General features: G+C 47.8%; 1 long non-coding RNA gene across 1 annotated transcript in view; it reads right to left on the minus strand.

The window, feature by feature from the left end:
- Window positions 1-19,260, minus strand: part of LOC103784104 (uncharacterized) — an 80,094-nt gene that overhangs the window by 12,006 nt on the left and 48,828 nt on the right. The window lies entirely within an intron of this gene.

The following is a 19,260-nucleotide window of genomic DNA, read 5'->3' on the forward strand; positions in this document are numbered from 1 at the left end:
GTGTCACATAGCATTGTTTTCATTTTACAGATATCAAATGAGAAATCCATAGAGATTATTTCACACATTTAATAAGATTTATTGAGTATTCACCTCTGAAAACACTGTAATAAATCCCATATGGACCCTGCCCTCCTAGAGCCTACAGTCTGTGACAGCGAGGAGAAGGGTCAGGGAGGGCTTCCTGGAGAAGCCCATGTCTAAACTGAGCCCGAAAGGATGAGGAGGGGGTGACAATTGAAGTGAGTTGGCGGGGCCAGAATTTTAGGCAGAAGGAGCAGCCTGCACAAAGGCCTGGAGCCTGGAGCACACGGCTCCCTGCAGTTATAGCAGGGAAGTGAGAGTCGTGCAGGATGGCCCAGCCTGGAGCGGGAGTGGGGCAAGCTAAGGCTGGGGGGTTGGCTGGGGCTGGGCAAGAGGGGCAGGGTAGGTCTGGACTTCCTTCATGGGAGACCATGCTACGAAAGGGTTATAAACAGAGAAGTAGCAGGGCCAGGTGTCTCTTTAAAAGGCTTCCTGTGGGGGCTGAGGCAAGGAGTGGGCTGGGGGCTGGGAGAGGGGGTGTGGCACCAGCAGCGGTGAGACTGGTGGGCAGAAGTAAAGGACTGAGGAGGGGGTCCTGGCCTGAGGAGGCTGGGGTGGTGAGTAGGACCCTGCAGGCAGGGTGGATGAGCCACTTGGTGTGGCTGTTAGGCAGGGCAGGTGAGTGGAGCCCTAGCCAGAGCTCTGATGACCTGGCTACCTCCAAGTGACAGGGTTACCAATGGCAAAAGGTGGATGCCAGCCAACAGCAAGGCCTATCAGGTGATTCCTACAGGCTCACACACTGTACCCACATGTACACACAGGTGTGTGCACACCACACAGACACACAAATACACATGCATCTGGCCCCACTCCCCCATCTGTATTGATAATGGGCTGGGAAGGGGCACGGGAGCTGGGGCAGAGATCACAGAACAGCAGCACCTTGCTTAGCTCAAGCCTCAGGCCCTGTGCACCTCTTTCTGGAGCCCCAGGGCAGATGCCATTCCATAGCTCAGGCCTGTAAGTCCCCCAACTCCTCATATTCCCTGAGAACCTGCTTGTAGGTACCTAATCTAGGATAAGCAGACTCCCTCCTGGTCACATTAACAGGGAATGCATCCCTAAGCTTCACAGCCAGCAGCAGAATCCAGACTCAAACAGACCCTGATGGGTGGAGGGAATAGGCCATACCAGAGAGATGAGCATTCACAGGACCAGCGCGAGGACGCGAACTCAAGGTGAGACACTCAACAGCTCAAACACAGTCTGGGGGAGGCCACACGTAAGAACAATTTGTGTGAACATTACTGGGAGGAGCCTTGCCCCTCAGGGAGCAATGAGCGTGCAGACTTGGGCTGCACTAATGGGAGGGCTGAGTCCAACCAGAGAGGGGCTGCTCCCTGGGCACCAAGCTGGCCAGGCCCTCCTGGAGCAGTGGGTCCAGACCTGGGGACCTCCTCAAGGGGACAGTGACAAAAAGAGTGACAGGGTGAGGAGGAGTCCAGAAACCCCATCATCTAAGGAAGTGCCACAGGGGTGTTTCACCTCAAGAAAGAAAGCCCTTTCTGTGGATGCTATCCCACTTTTACATGCTCTACCTGATGCCTCGCCCTGGTCTTGGGGTTGCACTTAATAGAGGCAGCTTTGCAGGTACCCATTTGGTTGATCTGTGGTGCCTCCCTAACTAGGCTGTAAGTTGCGTGAGGTCAGGGGCTGTATATGCTTTTTACCATTGTTTTCCTGGTGCCTGTCCCATACTGGAAGCTCAATAACTGTCTATACATGGAAAGAAGAAGGAAAGAGGGAAGGAAGAAAAAGGAAGGAAGGAAGGGAGGAAGGGAGGAAGAAAGGAAGGGAGGAAGGGAGGAAGGGAGGAAGGGAGGAAGGGAAGAGGGAGGAAGGGAGGTAGGAAGGAGGGAGGAGGGAAGGAGGGAAGGAGGGAGGGAGAAAGGGAGGGAGGAAGGGAGAAGGGAAGGAGGGAGGAAAGTGGGGAGGTAGGAAGGGAGGGAGGAATGGAGAAGGGAAGGAGGGAGGAAAGTGGGGAGGTAGGAAGGGAGGGAGGGCGGAGGGGAGGAGAAGGGAAAGGGAAGGGGGGAAGAAAGGAAGAAAGAGAGTTGAGCATGCCTTGAATGCTCTGAAGGCTGCCATGCAAAGGAGGGTTAAACTGGTTCTCCAGGAGCAGAAGAAATGCCAGCAGAAGGTGAACTTAGGGAGTCAGTTTTTAAATCACCGACAGTAGGAAATCTTAAAAGTCAGATGGTCACAATGTCGATTGGATGATCCTAAAAGACTACGAGCTTCTCAGGAATGAGTTTAAGCAGAAGCAAAAGTAGTGCTTCACAGAGGTGCTGTTGCTTCAATGAAGGAACCAATGAATGGTGAGTGAATTAATTAATGAATGAAACTTTACCACTGAATACTACAGAGAATTTCACATGCTGGACAGAAGACTGGAGACCTCTGACGTTTGTCTCAGAAGTGAGTCTGTGAGACTGGCGCTATGCCAGACCCCAGGTAGGCAACGAGCCATGGGCCCTGTCCTCAAAGAGCCCAGTGAGAGACGCACGCAGCACACGCACAGAGGCAGAAAACACACTTTGAATCTCTCTAGCAACCCCAGACAGGTCATGCTGGAAGACATTCATAGCAGTGCAAGGAGAAGTGTCTTGAGAGAAGCTCAGCCCTGACTCCGCTCCCCATACCTTCTCAGCTTTCTCAAGGAGGTAACTTTCTAGAACCCCCTTTGGGCCACTTTCCCAGGGGTGACCCTTTGGCACACGTCTGTCCTGAGGTCGTGGCCTGTCTGGCAGCCTCCTCCTCAGGGTTAGGAGTGGGGTTGGCACCTGGCCATCCTGCAGAGGCCAGGGGTAGGTGCTTCAACAGCCCCAGCTCTGGGACATGTGCAGGTGCCCTAGTTCCAAGCCCCCACTGGCAGGTTCAGAAGCCTGAGACATATGGCCAGGCCCTGACCCCTTGCCTGCAAGCTTCCTAAGAGCAGGGATCATCTCTTACCTGCCTCGGTCTCTCAGTGCTGGCACAGCATGGCTACTCAGTGTATGTGAGCTGAGTGGCAGAGTGCCAGGGCTGGCAGAGCTGCCACGAAAAGGGGTGCTGTGCTCAGGGAGATGGAGATGGGGTGCCTTCCTAGTAGGGTGCAGTAGCACTAGGCAGGGACTAGGAAGAGCATGCAAGTCCCCTGGGCCCCCTAAGGCCAGCACCGTATCAGACTTGTCTTCTCTCCATGTTCAGGGTCTACCCTGTCTCCAGCAGCCCCACTGTGGCTGGTGACCTGTCAGTGACTCACAGCCAGCTGTGGGCACAGAGTGGAGAAAGTGGCCTCCAGCTGAGCTCATGCACTAGCAATTAGCCCTCTACACCTCCTCACCATGGAGAGCCTCCCAGCTTCCACGCACGCACGTCCCAGGCTGCCCTTTCCCAACCGCAGCGTGGCTCTTGTGCTTATTTTAGCCTGATGAAGCCTCTTGAAATGTCAGAGCTGCAACCAACCAAGCTAGGGATCATCCAGTTCAATCCTTTCATTCAACCAGGGAGAAAATGGGGATTCAGAGAGGGAGTGAGAGATGCGCTTCAGGTCACACAGCTAATTGGTTGTGCAGCCAGAAATGAACTGCAGGCTTCCAGAGCCCAGATCCAGCTGTCCTTAACTCTAGGGGGCAATGTGCTTCAGGTAGCCCCTCACCAGACTTCTGGAGCCACTGGAGCCAGCACACATGTGTTTGAATCCTTCTTGGCCACTTGTCAGCTGTGAGACTATGGGCAAGTTACTCAGCATCTCCAGGCTTCTGTTTCTCCACCTGTAAAATGAGGATAACAGTGGCATGTCCCTCCCAGGTTGGTGTGAGGAATGAATGAGTTCATATATCTGAGCTGCTAAAAGCAGTGCCAAGCACATAGCACACACTCAAAACACATTAGCTGACATTGTGTAGTCACCAAGACTTGGTCCCTGGTGTGGAAAGTTTAAAAATTCAGTTTTATGTGTTTGTCCATGGGTGAGCAGATTCTGGGAGACCAGCCATATAACCAGACTTCTGAAAAACTGGTGGTGCTACTGTGGGGACAGGTGTTGCTGTCAGAAAGATCCACAGTAGACACAGAAACTGCCTTCCACTTTGGCAGTCACCATCTGAGACCCACAGATTGCAGACATCGAGGCAAAGGCAGTTTGGAGATTCTCAGGGCTATTCAAGCTCGGTGAGCCTGAAGAAGTGCCCTTCTGAACTCAAGAACTGGGCCTCTGTTTGTTAATCTGAAAAATAGGGGAAATCATAGCCTTGGGCTCACTGGGTGGTTGCAGGCATTAGATCAGGTGGGACAGTACCTGAAATAATCCTTTCTAGCCTTCCTCCTCCCTCTTTCTTTGTCACGACCCCCATCATCTGCTTGAGGCCAGTTCTCTCGATTCAGAGCTGCCTCCCCACGGGGCCCAGTTGGATAAACACTAACAAATTCTTCCCCTTCCAAGTTCCTCTTTTCCCAGTCACCAAATCTCTGATACCTCACACCAGATGAGTTATGGTCCCAGAACATGTACAAGATTGGGGTGTTCTCATTCCAACCCTGGAGATCCTTGTTGAATGGATGACTCAGTGAATCAACAACTGCAACGATTCCCAGAACTTCCTGAAAACTCACTCTGAGCTCTTAACATTGGGCAACACTCTGGTTTCCCCCAGAGCCCCACCACAAACCACCTCTGAGGAGAGGCGGCTCTGCAGTTGCCTCATCGCTCTTTGCTGCCCTTCATCATGCTCATTTACACGAGAACTTTCTCTGCCCTTACTTCTCCACCACCCAGTCTGGACAACCAGGTGTGTTTGCATTCTCCCCAGCAGGAGGGCAACACAACCGTTCTGCTGTCCATAACCACTGCTGGCATGCCTAGTGGTTAGTCTTGAGCCCTCTCCATCTGCCCAAGTCACAACTGTCCCCCTACCCACCCCACCCAACTTCCTATGATTGCCTGCATAGGACAACTGACTCTTCTTGCTTGCTATTCCAGCTCCACTAATAGCCCATGACCCCCTCTTAGCCCCAGCCAGCCCCACCTGTAGAGTCCTGCTACGAGTGAGCCATTCCTCCCCAGGGGCATCACCTATTCGCTGCATTCTGTTCTTCAGGACAGACTGGAGCTCCCCAGACAAGAAGGCCTAACGGGCTGGGAGCGGTGGCTCACTCCTGTAATCCCAGCATTTTGGAGGCCAAGGCGGGTGGATCACCTGAGGTCAGGAGTTCAAGACCAGCCTGGCCAACATGGCGAAACCCCGTCTCTACTAAAAAAATACAAAAATTAGCCAGGTGTAGTGGTGGCGCCTGTAGTCCCAGCTACTCGGGTGGCTGAGACGGGAGAATTGCTTGAACCCAGGAGGTGGAGGTTGCAGTGAGCCGAGATCACGCCACTGTACTCCAGCCTGGGCGACACAGCCAGACTCCATCTCAAAAAAAAGAAGGCCTGAGCCATTTGAGAGTTCATGCCCCTTTGAAGGCTGGGAATCTGAACACTAGTTCTGCCCTCAGGAGCCAGGATATGGCCTGGGCATCATCTCCAGCTTGGTTCCAGCTTATTCCCCACCATTGGCCCGCTGTCCAGCCCTCTGCATGTTTCTGGGCCACCAGTGGTCCCTACACGCCAACCAGAGGATTCCAAGAGCATCTCACCTGGAAGATCCTAAGGAATCACCCAGTCTAGTGGAGATGGTCTCTAGAGTGTTTGAAAATGTTTTGGAGTCTTTTTCATTGTAATAGTGATTAGAGATGTTCTGGCATTGGGTGCCCCAGGCCGGGCATGCTAGATCCCACAATGGACAAGGCAGTTTGCATAGTGAAGCACTGCACCCCTATTCTCCTTGGAGAAACACCACTTCTAGTCCAAAGTACTTCTTGTACAGTTGTAGAAACTAAGAGCCAGGGAGGATAAGGTACTGGCCCAAGATTACGCAGCAAATTTGTCTCATAGGTATTCTAATAATGAGGATCCAAGAGTTCTGTTTCTTGGTGATTTCAATGGTATCTAGCCTCAAAATCCACTAGCAGTCACCAAGTTTGGGGCATGATGGGAGAGATGAAGACTAACGTGAGGCATTGGGAAGACTTTGTAGAGGTGTCATTTGGGCTAAGCTTTGAAGGATGACTTGTGGACCTGTCACTCTCGAAAGTGGGAGAGGGCACAACAGACAAAATGGTCAATAGTGGGGAAAGGACTAGAGCCTAGGAGTGAAGGTGGCTGAGGAATGAGCACAGGCTTTGGAAAGGAGAGCAGTGGAAGATGGAGGATGAAAGGAAGGTGACCTGAGGCTAGATCACAGAGGACTTTGCGTGTCAAATTGAGTATTGGGGTTGGTTCCAGGACCCCTGTGGATACCAAAATCTTGGAATGCTAAAGTTCCTTATATATAATAATGTAGTATTTGCATATAACCTATGCACATCCTCCTATACACTTTAAATCATCTCTAGATTACTTATAATATCTAATACAATGTAAATGCCATATCAATAGTTATTATGCTGTACTGTTTTTATTTGTATTATTCTTATTTTGCATTATTTTTTGTTGTTTTTTCCTCAAATATTTTTGATTTCCAGTTGGTTGAATCTACAGATATGAAACCCACAGATATAGAGGGCCAGCTGTATTTTGAGGCCAAGTTATCAGGTGCATACAAATGTAGAATTATTACATCTTCATGGAAAATTGAACATTATATCATTGTGAAATGTCTGTATATCTAGCAATGCTCTTTGCTTTAAAATCTATTTAGTCTGATTTTAACATAGCTGCACTAGCTTTTTGTTTTTGTTAGTGTTACATGTTTTATCTTTGACTTTTACTTTATCTCTATATTTCAGGTACATCTATGTACAGGGTGTAGATAGATTTGGATTCTTTTTTCTTTTTATGAGACAGGGTCTTACTCTGTTGCCCAGGCTGAAGTGCAATGGCATGATCACACCTCTCTACATGCCCACTGCTCACAACAGGCATGCATCACCACGCCCAGATAATTTTTGTATTTTTTGTAGAGATGGGTTTTCTCTATGTTGCCCAGGCTGGTCTGTAGCTCCTGGGCTCAAGTGATCCTCTCACCTTGGCCTCCCAAAGTGCTGAGATTATAAGCATGAGCCACTGTGCCAGATTTGGGTTCTTATCCAAAATAAGTCTGAAAATCCTTGCCTTTTAATGGGAAAAAATAGTCATTTTATATACAATGGAATTACTGTTTATTTGGACTTAAACCAATACTAAGTGCTATGTGTGCTACTTACCTATGCTCCTTTTTCTCTCCTTTCTTTGCCTTCTGTTGGAATTATTTTATTTAATTATCCCCCTTTTAAAATGTGGAAGTTATTCACTTTTTTATAATTTTTTAGTAGCCACCCAGAGATTACAGCATGCCTTTTTAACAAATCCTAATGTTAATAGATTCTTTTACTCTCCCCAAAATAAATTCAAGAACCTTAAAAACCTTAACTCTTCCCAAACACCATTATTATTATTATTATTTATATGTAGCATATATTTGCTATTTATCCACATGTATACCATTTTCATTGCTCTTTATTCTTTCTTGTATCTCTATTCTTCCATTTAGAATTATTTTATTCTGCCAATAAAATGTCCTATTAATGCAAATCTGCTGGTAATTCATTGTCAGTTTTATTTTTCTAAAAATATATTTCTTTCACCTTCCTTCTTGAATACTTTTTTCTGGGCATTAAATTATAGGCTGCCCATTTTATTTTAGCCCTTGTAACATTTTTATTTATGATAAGAAATGTATATAGTCATGCACCACAAAACAACATTATGGTCAATAACATACAACATACTTAACAGCAGTCTCATCAAATTATAATGGAGCTGAAAGTTCCCATTGCCTACTGACATTGCAGCCATCATACGACATAGTGCCTACTGACATTGCAGCCATCATACGTCTTAGTGCAGCATGTTAGTTATGTCTTTGTAGTGATGCTGGTTTAAACAAACCTCCTGTGCTGCCAGTCACATACAAGTATCGCACTTAAAATTATGTACAGTACATATTTGATAATGTTCATAAATGACTGTGATACTGATTTCTGTATTTACTATACTATACTTTTAATCATTAGAGTATAATCTTCCTACTTACTAAAAAAAAAAGTTAACTGTAAAACAACCTCAGGCAAGTCCTTCAGAGGTATTCTAGAAGAAGGCATTGTCATCAGAAGAGAGGACAGCTCCATGTGTTATCAGCCCTGAAGAACTTCCAGTGGGACAAGGTGTGGAGGTGGAAGACAGTGATATTAATGATCTTGACCCTGTGTAGGCCTAAGCTAATATGTGTGCTTGTGTCTTCATTTTTAACAACAAACTTTTAAAGGTTAAAAACAATTTTGACAGAAAAAAAGTTACAGAATGAAAGTATTTTAAAAGAAGGTATTTTTGCACAGCTATAAATGCGTTTTTGTTTTAAGCTAAATGTTAATACAAAAGAATCAAAAACTTTTTAAATTAAGTAGCCTATAAAGTTAAAAAGTTACTGTAAACTAAGGTTGATTTATTACAGAGGAAAGAAAATTTTAAAAATAATTTTAGTGTAGCCAAAGTATACAGTGTTTATAAAGTCTACAGTAGTATACAGCAATGTCCTAGGCCTTCACACCTACTCACCATTCACCCACTGACTCACCCAGAGCAACTTTCAGTCCTTTAAGCTCCATTCATGGTAAGTGCCCTCTGCAAGTGCACCTTTTTTTATCTTTTATGTTGCATTTTTACTGTACCTTTTCCATGTTAAGATATGCAAATACTTACCATTGTGTTACAATTGCCTATAATATTCAGCACAGTAACGTGATACAAAGGTTTGTAGCCTAGAACCACATAGCCCAGAATAGTAGGCAATATCATCTATATTTGTGTAAGTACACTCTATGATGTTCACACAATGATGAAATTGCCTAATGATGCATTTCTCAGACACATGACTATATTTGGTCTTCATCCCAGTTTCCTGGCACACAGCTCCTAAAACCTTTGGAATTTCTTAAGTGATAAGTATCTTTTGTAGCTAATGAGATATCTGGTGACTGGGGGCTTCTGGATAGCCTCAGGATGGGGCTGGTTGCCAGGGGAACCAACCATGTGATTAGTCTTGTAATTTTCAGACCCCCGCCCCAACTTCTGGAGAGGAGAGAAAGGCTGAAGGTTGAGTTGATCACCAAAGGCCAATGTCGTGATCAATCATAAAAACCCAAAGGGACTGGATTCAGAGAGCCTCCAGATTGCTGAACACATGGTGGTTCCTAGAAGGTGGTGTGCCTGGAGAGGACATGGAAGTCTACACCCCTTCCCTCATACCTCGCTTTGCGTAGCTCTCCCATCTGGCTGTTCATCTGTATCTTTCAAAATAATTCTTTGTGATAAATTGGCAATAGTAAGTAAAGTGTTACCCTGAGTTCTGTGAGCCTCTCAAGAAATTTAATTGAACCTGAGGAGAGGGGAAACCCCCAATTTAAAGCCTGCTAGTCAGAAGCATACCTTGCAACCTGGCACTTGTAATTGTCATCTGAAACGGGAGGCAGTCTTGTGGGACTGTCCTTAGACCTATGTGATCTACATTAACTTCAGTTAGTGTCAGTATCGAATTAAGTTAGTGTCAGTATTGACACTCAATTGGTGTCCATTAGAGAGCTGATTGTTGGTAGGGAGAAATCGCCACATATATGCCAGAAGTGTTCCATGTTGAGAAAAACACTTTGTTCTTTTCCATTTCATATGGGGCTCTAAAGAATTCCATCATATTCTGGCTTCCATTGTTTCCATTAAGAAATTAGCTGCATGACTAATTGTTGCCCCTTTGAAGGTAATCTGTTTATTCATCTAACTATTTTAAAGATCTCCTTAGCTGGGTGCTGTGGCTCAGGCCTGTAATCCCAGCACTTTGGAAGGCTGAGGCGGGTAGATCACTTGAGGTCAGGAGTTTGAGACCAGCCTGGCCAACATGATGAAATCCCATCTCTACTAAAAATACAAAAATCAGCTGAGCATGGTGGCGCATGCCTGTAATCCCAGCTAATTAGGAGGCTGAGGCAGGAGAATTGCTTGAACCCGGGAGGCGGGCAGATCACGAGGTCAAGAGATCGAGACCATCCTGGCCAACATGGTGAAATCCCGTCTCTACTAAAAATACAAAAATTAGCTGGGCATGGTGGCACATGCCTGTAGTCTCAGCTACTTGGGAGCCTAAAGCAGGAAAATCGCTTGAACCCAGGAGGTGGAGGTTGCAGTGAGCCAAGATCATGTCACTGCACTCCATCCTGGGTGACAGAGACTGTCTCAAAATAAATAAATAAATAAAAATTTAAAAAAATAAAGATCTCCTTATCTTTGATGATCAGGTTTTAGTTTTACTCTGATAGGCTTAGGTGCAGGTTCCTTTTTATTTCTCTTGCTTTAGGTTATTTGGGCTTAACTGAGTATATGGATTGATATCTTTCATCAGTTTTGGAAAGGTCTCAGCCATTATCCCTTCATATATTGTTTTTGCCCTATTCTCTTTCACATTCTAATTGCTTTCTCTATGTCTTTTAGACTCTCTTCTATATTTTTCATTCTTTCACCTTTCCATGTTTCATTCTGGATATTTTTTTTCTCTTTTTTTGAGATGGAGTCTCACTCTGTCACCCAGGCTGGAGTGCAGTGGCATGATCTCGACTCACTGCAACCTCTGCCTCCTGGGTTCAAGCGATTCTCCTGCCTCAGCCTCCCAAATCGTTGGGACCACAGGAATGCACCACCACACCCAGCTAATTTTTGTATTTTTAGCAGAGACAGGGTTTCACCATGTTGGCCAGGCTGGTCTCGAACTCCTGACCTCAAGTGATCCACCCACCTCGGCCTCCCAAAGTGATGGGATTACAGGCGTGAGCTACTATGTCTGGCCTGGATATTTTTTCTAATCTAGCTTCTAATTCAGTAATTCTTTCTTCAGCTATGTTTCATATACTTTTAAACCTATCCATTGAATCCTTAGTCTTGGGTATTATAATTTTCAGTTCTAGAATTTTTATTTTTTTAACAAAGTTTCAATTCCCTGCCAAAATTCTCAAATCATGTCTATTTCCATCATGTATTTTTATCTCCTTGAACATAATAAGCATTGCTGTTTTTTTAATTATAAAATCTGCATCTGATAATTCCAACATCTAGAGCCCCTGCTGTATATGCTTTTATGTTTGTTCATGTTGTCCAGTCTCATGTGTTTGGTTTTTGGTGTTGGTTTTGGTTTGTTGTGTGTATGTGTGTGTTTTATTTGTTTTTTTGTGAGTTGTTTTTGTTTGTGTGTGTGTGTGTGTGTTCTGGACATTGCAGGTGCAAAGTTGTTTGTAGAAATTATCTGACACCAGGATGACATCTTCTTCCAGAGAGGATTTGCAAGACCTTGAGGGCACTAGCAACATTGGATCGCCTTAATCCAATTTCAGGAATTGAGATGAGTCTAAGCAGAGCGGCAGTCACTGTAAGAACCTGTCTACTTCCAGTTTATCCTTAGTCCTCAGGCACAGCCCTTTGGGGTCTCAATCCAAAGCAAGGAGGTTTACCAAATACTCCTCTTGGTAGGCCTTGTCTCATATCCCCAGATCCTCAAAAGCGCTGATCAACCTTTCAACCTCTCAGTCACTCACTCCCTCCATTCCCAGAGGAAAAGCATTTAAAAGCCAAGCTCAGCCAGGTGCAGTGACTTAAGTCTACAAGCCCAGCAATTTGGGAGGCTGAGGCAGGAGGATCACTTGGGCCAGGTGTTCCAGACCAGCCTGGGCAACATAGCAAGACCCTATCTCTAAAAAAAAAAAATTTAATTAGCTGAGTGTGGTAGTGCACACCTGTGACCCCACCTACTCAGGAGGCTGAGGCAAAAGGATTGCTTGAGCTGAGGAGGTTAAGGCTGCAGTGAGCTGTGATCACATCAGTGCACCCCAGCCTGAGCAACAGAGTAAGACCCTGTCTCAAAAAAAAAAAAGCCAAGCTCACCTCCCTAGTCTCAGTCCTCTCCATATCCTAGCTCAATAATTGTCTGCTATCTTGTTTGTCTTATTAGTGCTCAGATGCTTCAAATGGTCTGGTGTTGTGGTGGTAGTGGTAGTTTTTTAAAAAAATATATAGCTCTTCTAGTTGCCCTCAGCAAGAAGATTGATCACCATTACCTAGTCTGCTGTTACTAAAAGCAAGCACAATGATGTGCAGGAAGTTTCTGAGACACAACCATGTTAAAAAAAGCATTTTGTGTTTTAAAGCTAACAGTTTACACAACACAGATTAACACGTCAAGGATTGTCATAACAGAGTTTATTTTTCTGAGTTAAAAAGTTTCAAGATTTATACGATTTATTGACTTTAATACCAAAGAGGATGAATCAGGATAATAGACTTAATAAGAGCAAAGTTAAATGGTGAACTGGTTTCATGTTTTGAAAATAAAATTAGATTCTGTGTTCATTTTTAAGGACTCATGACCCAAGAGAACTGACAACACTGGTGGGAGTTTCTAGGAAGGGGAGAGGAGCCAAGGGCTTGCTCTGGGGTGATGGGGAGGAGCAGGCAGATCTTGGAAGAGTATGGTGAGTTCAGCACTAATGGCCTTCATCCAACATGCTGAAGAGTCCAGCAGGAGAGGCGTCAGGAGCCAGGGGTGGGGTTCTAGCTGGGTCAACTAATGGACAGTGAACCAGAGAAATTGACTTGGGAGCTGCTTGTGGCCAACTGGAATTGGAACAAGGGGAGCTAAACCACTCTGATGGCGAGTGCACAGAGAGAGGAGGATGCCCTCAGAGCACCAACCTTCAGGGGCAGAGGGCTTGGTGAGGGATCCCTGAGGGGAGCAGAAAGACTTTCAGATGATGAGAGGTTGAACCTGCTGGGAAGAGGCTCTTTGGAAGTCTTGCTGGCCCTAGAACCAATTTCCCCCAAGAAGTTGAGGCTGAGAGGAGGAGGCCTCTGCTGACTTGGTGAGCGCAGTTTCCATAGGGTTTGGAAACAGAAGGCTGCTGAGAGGGCCTAGGAACAAGTGGGAGGTCAGGAAATAGAGGCAGTGTGTGTAGACTTCTTTTTTAGAATGCGTGGGGCTCTGAAGGAAGGAAGGAATTGAGGTGGTGATTCAGGGAAGAGCTAGTGGGAACAACTGGAGGAAGTTTGTGGGCAGAAGGGAAGGCTCTTGGGCAGACAGAGGGGCTAAAGAACCCCATGAAATGAAAAAATCGGAGGGAGTCAGTGCCCACCCTGGGTAGCAGTGTTCAGATCCCTACACTCCACAATAGCTCCTGTGAATCCCATTTTTCCAATGAGGAAAGTGAGACTCAGAGAGGCTGACTTGCCCAGGTGACTGCTGGAGAGAGATAGGCCTGGGATGGACACCCAGGTTTGTCAAGTTACGAAGCCCATCTCTCAACCTCTGCCCCCTCTCCCCGTGCTCATCATGGTTTCAGGGTTTTCCATGACTGTGACCACCCCCGTCACCACTACACTGTCACCGTCATCATGCCCACCGTGGCCTCCACCACTATGACCACCTCCGTCACTGTCCACCCCACCACAGTAATTACACTCACCAATACAAGATTTCCTGTGCAGGGCACATGCAGTTTCTGTCTTTAGGGGTCTCCTATTCTGAGAACATGCAAACAACAGAACAGGCGAGCAGAGACAGTCAGCCAGAGCCTCTGCAGCATGCGGCTGGCCAGGGGCTGTGCTGGTCCTATAGTCAGGCTTGAGCTTCCAGCTTCTTTCTGAGGAGAGGGCATGTCAGAAACTGGTTTTGCCATTTGCTCGTCTTTTCCCATGGCAAACTCCATGGGCCTCCTCCATCACCCATCCTCACCCCACCCCAAATCCTCCATTCATTGTCTCTGAGCTGAGAAAATTAAACACATTTTTTCCAAGGGAAAATCCTTAGGGAAGGGAGTGTGTGCAGAGGGATTAGGGGCTGGGCTGAGGCCCAGCCATTCTTGGTCCTCCTCCGAGACTCTTGGCTTCCTGCAGGGACATGCTCCCCACTCACCAGGGCCCCCTTCCCTCCCCCAGCACCACCACACCCCTCCTTGACACAACCAGGGATGGGAAGCCCAGGAGTACGGCCTGAGCCTGCCACCTCCATGTCTTACAGGGCAAGACCCTCCCTAGAGCTGCCCACAGGCCCTCTCCACCAGGCCTCAGGCCTGGAGAGACAGAGGTCTGGGATATAAAAGGGAGATGAAGTGGGGATGAGGCAGGCCTGGGGATGCTCAGAGAAAGTTTCCACGCTGAGCAGCTTGTTCTGAGCCATGCTGCCAATTCCCCCTCCTCACTAATCCCAGGATTAGAGAAAGTGGAGTCCGGGAATACAGGAGCCAGAGTCTGGGGATGGACACAGTGTGGTGAAGGGAACCAGACAGGCTTGCAGTGGAAGCGCTGCTTAGCCTGTCACATGCAGCCGCTGTGTGGTCCAGACAGGCCATTGACCTCTCTGAGCCCCACGCCCTTGTTTGTCAAGTGAGCATCATTTAGATAGAGTATGTGTCAGCTGATGTGTTTGGGAGGCAGTGGCTAGTTGCATTGGCCGTTGCTGTGAGCTCTAAGTGCAGGAAAGAGGGGTTAGGAAAGTGTGTGGCTATTTCTTGCCCCTCCAGACATCACCCCTGGCCTCTTGAGCCCTGGAAGGCCGAGCTGCTCACTGGGGAGAACGTGTGTTGGCATCAGGATGGCCGGGTGGGACCTCCGCTCCACTGTGTGAGCCCGCGATGACTCATCCTCACCAGGCTGCCATTTCCAGGTTGCTATACCAAGATGCCTTATAGGCCTGCTTCCAGGACTGAGTGAGAGTTAGCATAGGCAAGGGTCTAGCCCAGTGTCTGTGGGTGTCTGCCTCACTTCCCTTTTTCCTTGGTCTGAACCCAGTGAGTCCAAGCCACTGATTCATTCTCTGTACTCACAGGGGCAGACAGAGGTCCCAGCAGTCCTTATCTTGCCCTATGTTTGCCATACCCACTTGCTCCTCTTCCCCAAAGCCATTTTCACCTGTCACTGTCCTTGCTCAGGAGCCTAGCATAAGCTCCCAATTCTCACAAACCAGCCTTCTCAGCCTGGCATTGAAGGCCCCAGCATGCCCGCTTCCAGCCCCATCCTCTCTGACTGTCTCACCAAATGTTCCTCACCCCAAGCTCTAACGTGGCCCTGGCTGACCTCCCGCCTCCCCCGGTCCCCACAGCACTCATGCCTGCCGCCTCCTTCCTCTGTCCTCCCTAGACTTCCGAGCTGGGCCCCGCCTCATTCATCTTTGAGTTCCTACGGATGTAAAAAGTCACAGACAAACCAAATCTCCAGCAGCAGCAGAGAGGAAGCCTATCAATAACAGGCCATAACGCAGTTATCAGGCGGATTGGCTTTGGGAAAGAAGCAGGTAATCGAATCTCCCTTCGGGCGCCATCTGTCTCCATTGCCCCTGCCTCACCCACTGGATGCCCACCTGCGTCCGGCGGCCAAGCCAGCGGGCCTGGCGGTAATGCAATTACATCACCATTCCATTAAAGGGAGCTTGGGTTCTTTGGGGACAAGGGGAAGGGTTCCAGAAGGACAAGCAGGAGAGGACAAGGACAGGGTCAGAGGGAAACAAATGCAGGAGCGACACCCACGGCCAAGATAGATCTGGAAAAAAGTGCAGAAGAGTATGCTGTTCTCAATATTCCTGTTTCTTTTGAATTCTTACCCATACCTTCTCCCTTTCAAGTTTCTGGGACTGCTGCTTTGTGGGAAGGTCCCTAGCACATAGAAGGTGCTGAGACACATCAGCCCAGACTTTGGCACCAGGCTGCCTGGGACGGAACCCCACCCTGTCCCTGGCCAGGTGTATGACCTGGGGCAGGCTAGTTAACCTCTCTGTGTCTGAGTTGGCCCCTCTGTAAAATGCAGATGGTGAGAGCAATAGTGGTAGTGATACCCATGTCACAGCTGGCTGTGAGGACTCAACGAGTTAATCTAGTAAAGTCTTAGAGAGGGTCTGGCCTATGGGACTCCCACATGGTCATCCATTCAGGTGGGATGGCTGCTCCTAGAGGGCTCCCTTCAGGGGCGGCCAGAACCCTGCCTGTGTACAGTGAAATGGTGCAGGGATGATCTCTTTACAGCGGGCAGTGGCCGGCAAGAACTGAGCTCCACTTCTAGGATCATAACTGAGCCCTATTCCTCACTGTCTGTCACAGGGGCCGTGTAGGGACAGCAGGCAGCTGGTCCCTGGGCTTCAAAGCCAGCCCATTCCTAGAGCTTCTCATTCCACTGGTATGGGGTGAGACCCAGGCATTGGTAATTATTTCAAACTCCCCAGACAAGGCTGACAAGCAGCCAAGGGTGGATACCACCACCTCTGGCCTGGGAGACCAACATGAGTGTGGTGATAGTGCCTGGCAGAGAACCAGCCAAGAGAGGTCAGCAAGACCAGGAAACACAGGCACCTGAGGACCCCAGACCCTCAAGGCCACCAACCTTGAGCAGGCAGCAAAGGGTGGCATGGAGTCTCTGGCTGCCAATTTCTCATTCAATTATTCCACAGATGTTTACTATCTGCCTGGTCGGTGCTGGGGCCTGGGCAAGGCCCTTGGGCTCCAGAAAGGCGAGACGCAGTTCTGTCCTTCAGGCCACAAGGTCTAGTGGGGGAAGCAGTGGCAGTCCAGAATAAGAGCAGCAGCTGCTGGGGCACAGTATACCCTGAGAGAGCTAGAGCTGGGGATCACGGGGCACGTATACGGATTTTTGACATTGACACTATACTGAACATACTCTTAGCATTCGTATTTTTCAGCAATAACTTCCCACCTTAATAAACAGTCATGCACAATACGATTTTTCAAGGCCACATCGTATCACACCACGTGGGTGCTGTAATTTATCTAGCCCTCCCTCTGCTGCTGGATATTTAGTTTTTTCAGAGGCATCACTGAGGAGGGCTTATTTTCCTTGCACAATGAGATGCACAAAGGTGGCAGCAGGCTACTGCTGATGTTACAGCCGTGTGTGCTGCCATCCACAGCCCAGGCTCCCTCTAGCTTTCTGCCCCTCCCGCCTGAATTTGTGGCTTCCTCCTTCTTGCTCAGAGAACGGCTGTTGGACTTCCAGCCATCACATCCATGTTGCAGGCAAGAAAAGTGGGGAGAGAGAAGAGCAGAGCATGCTGCCTGCTGAAAACTCCCCCCTTTAAGCAAGAAAACCATACAGTTGATCCTGCAAGGACATGCTCCCCACTCACCAGGGCCCCCTTCCCTCCCCCAGCACCACCACACCCCTCCTTGGCACAACCAGGGATGGGAAGCCCAGGAGTACAGCCTGGGCCTGCCACCTCCATGTCTCAGGGGGCAAGACCCTCCCTAGAGCTGCCCACAGGCCCCCTCCACCAGGCCTCAGGCCTGGAGAGAGAAACATGGCCAGGGCCATGTCTAGGCCCACCCTAGTTGCAAAGGAGCCCGGAAAGTCTAGCCTTTGCTGGGCACACTGCTGCTGCCCTGAAGAGAGCTGGAATTGTATTAGGAAGGAGGGTGGGGAGGAAAAGCAGGCACCTAACACCGTCTGCCACCTTGATCCTATAGCACAACAAACTGAATGCCTTATTGTGGATACGCAGCCTGGGAGGCAGTGGGTCCCCCAGGCACAGATTATCCCAATAGAGGTTAGCTGATGACTTTGCCAGAAATGTCTTGGCGAGGATTCAAACAAAAGAAGGAAATCAAGAGGCTCCACAGCTCTTTTTGGCCTTAGGGCTTTGGGGGAAGAGTCCCACACCCTTAATTACGTTATTCTATAACTTGAGTTTAACGGAGAAAGTATGATGAATTGGAAGTCACAGGTTCTAACCTCACTCTACCTCTCACTGTGCAACCTGTAGCAAATTCTTAAATTTTCGGAGCCTCAGATTCCTCTGCTATAAAATGGGAATAAAGTAACTTACAATTATTTGTGATTAATATGTGCTGGACACTATGTGAATTATTTACATGAATTATCTTACTTAATTCTGACAGCTCTATGAGATGGTTGTTACTATTTCCCCCATTTTACAGACAAAAAACTATGGCACAAAAAGGGTTAACAGTGAAACAATGCTCTTCCCCACCCCCCTCAAGCATTATTGACGTATAGTTGACAGATAAAATTGTATATTTTTAAAGTGTCCAATGTGATGATTTGATATATGTATATATTGTGGCATGATTCCCGCCATCAGGTGAGTTAACACATCCACATCCCTCACGTAGGAGGCAACATTTATTGCCACTGCAGCCTCCTCTCTGCCAGAATCTGGTGGAGTTAACTGTGACACACATGTGAACTGTGACATGCTTTACAAATAGTCCATGTTGGAGCCTTCTGTGCTGCCTTAGGACTGTAGACTAGAAGAAAAATAACAAATTCACTTATTCATTTAAGAAATATTTCTCATTCAACTGCTACACTCCAGTACTCTCTTAGGGCAGATATCAGTAACCAAACAGAAAAAGCATTTGTCCCTCAAAGAGCTCACATTTTAGGCCAGGCACGGTGGCTCACGCCTGTAATCCCAGCATTTTGGGAGGCTGAGGAGGGCAGATCACGAGGTCAGGAGATCGAGACCATCCTGGCTAACACGGTGAAACCCCGTCTCTACTAAAAATATAAAAAATTAGCCCGGCATGGTGGTGGGTGCCTGTAGTCCCAGCTACTCGGGAGGCTGAGGCAGCAGAATGGCATGAACCTGGGAGGCAGAGGTTGCAGTGAGCTGAGATCGTGCCACTGCACTCCAGCCTGGGCGACAGAGACAGACTCATCTCAAAATAAAATAAAATAAAATAAAAAAACTCACATTTTAATGAAAAGAGACACAGAGGAAACAAAATCATTGAGTTTATGTTGATACATACTTGATAGATGGTGATACATGCTATGGAGAAAACTAAAGTAGAAAAGGAGAGTGTTAGGATGACTAGGGGCTGCTATTTTAGATGAAGGGGTCAGAAAAGGCCCCTTCTGTGCAAAGGGGACATTTGTAGGAAGCAAGGGAGCCCATTACATGGACACCTGGGGAAGGTGTCCTAGGCAGCGGGAACAGCTGGTGCAACGGCTCAATGTGGGCACTTGATTGGGATGTTTGAGAAACAGCAAGAAGGCTCAAGTGGCTGGAGTGGATTGGTGGATTGAGTGAGCCGAGAGTGGGGAGAGGAGGTCAGGGG

This window comes from Pan paniscus, chromosome 5 (assembly GCF_029289425.2).
Source record: "Pan paniscus chromosome 5, NHGRI_mPanPan1-v2.0_pri, whole genome shotgun sequence".
Lineage (NCBI taxonomy): Eukaryota > Metazoa > Chordata > Mammalia > Primates > Hominidae > Pan > Pan paniscus.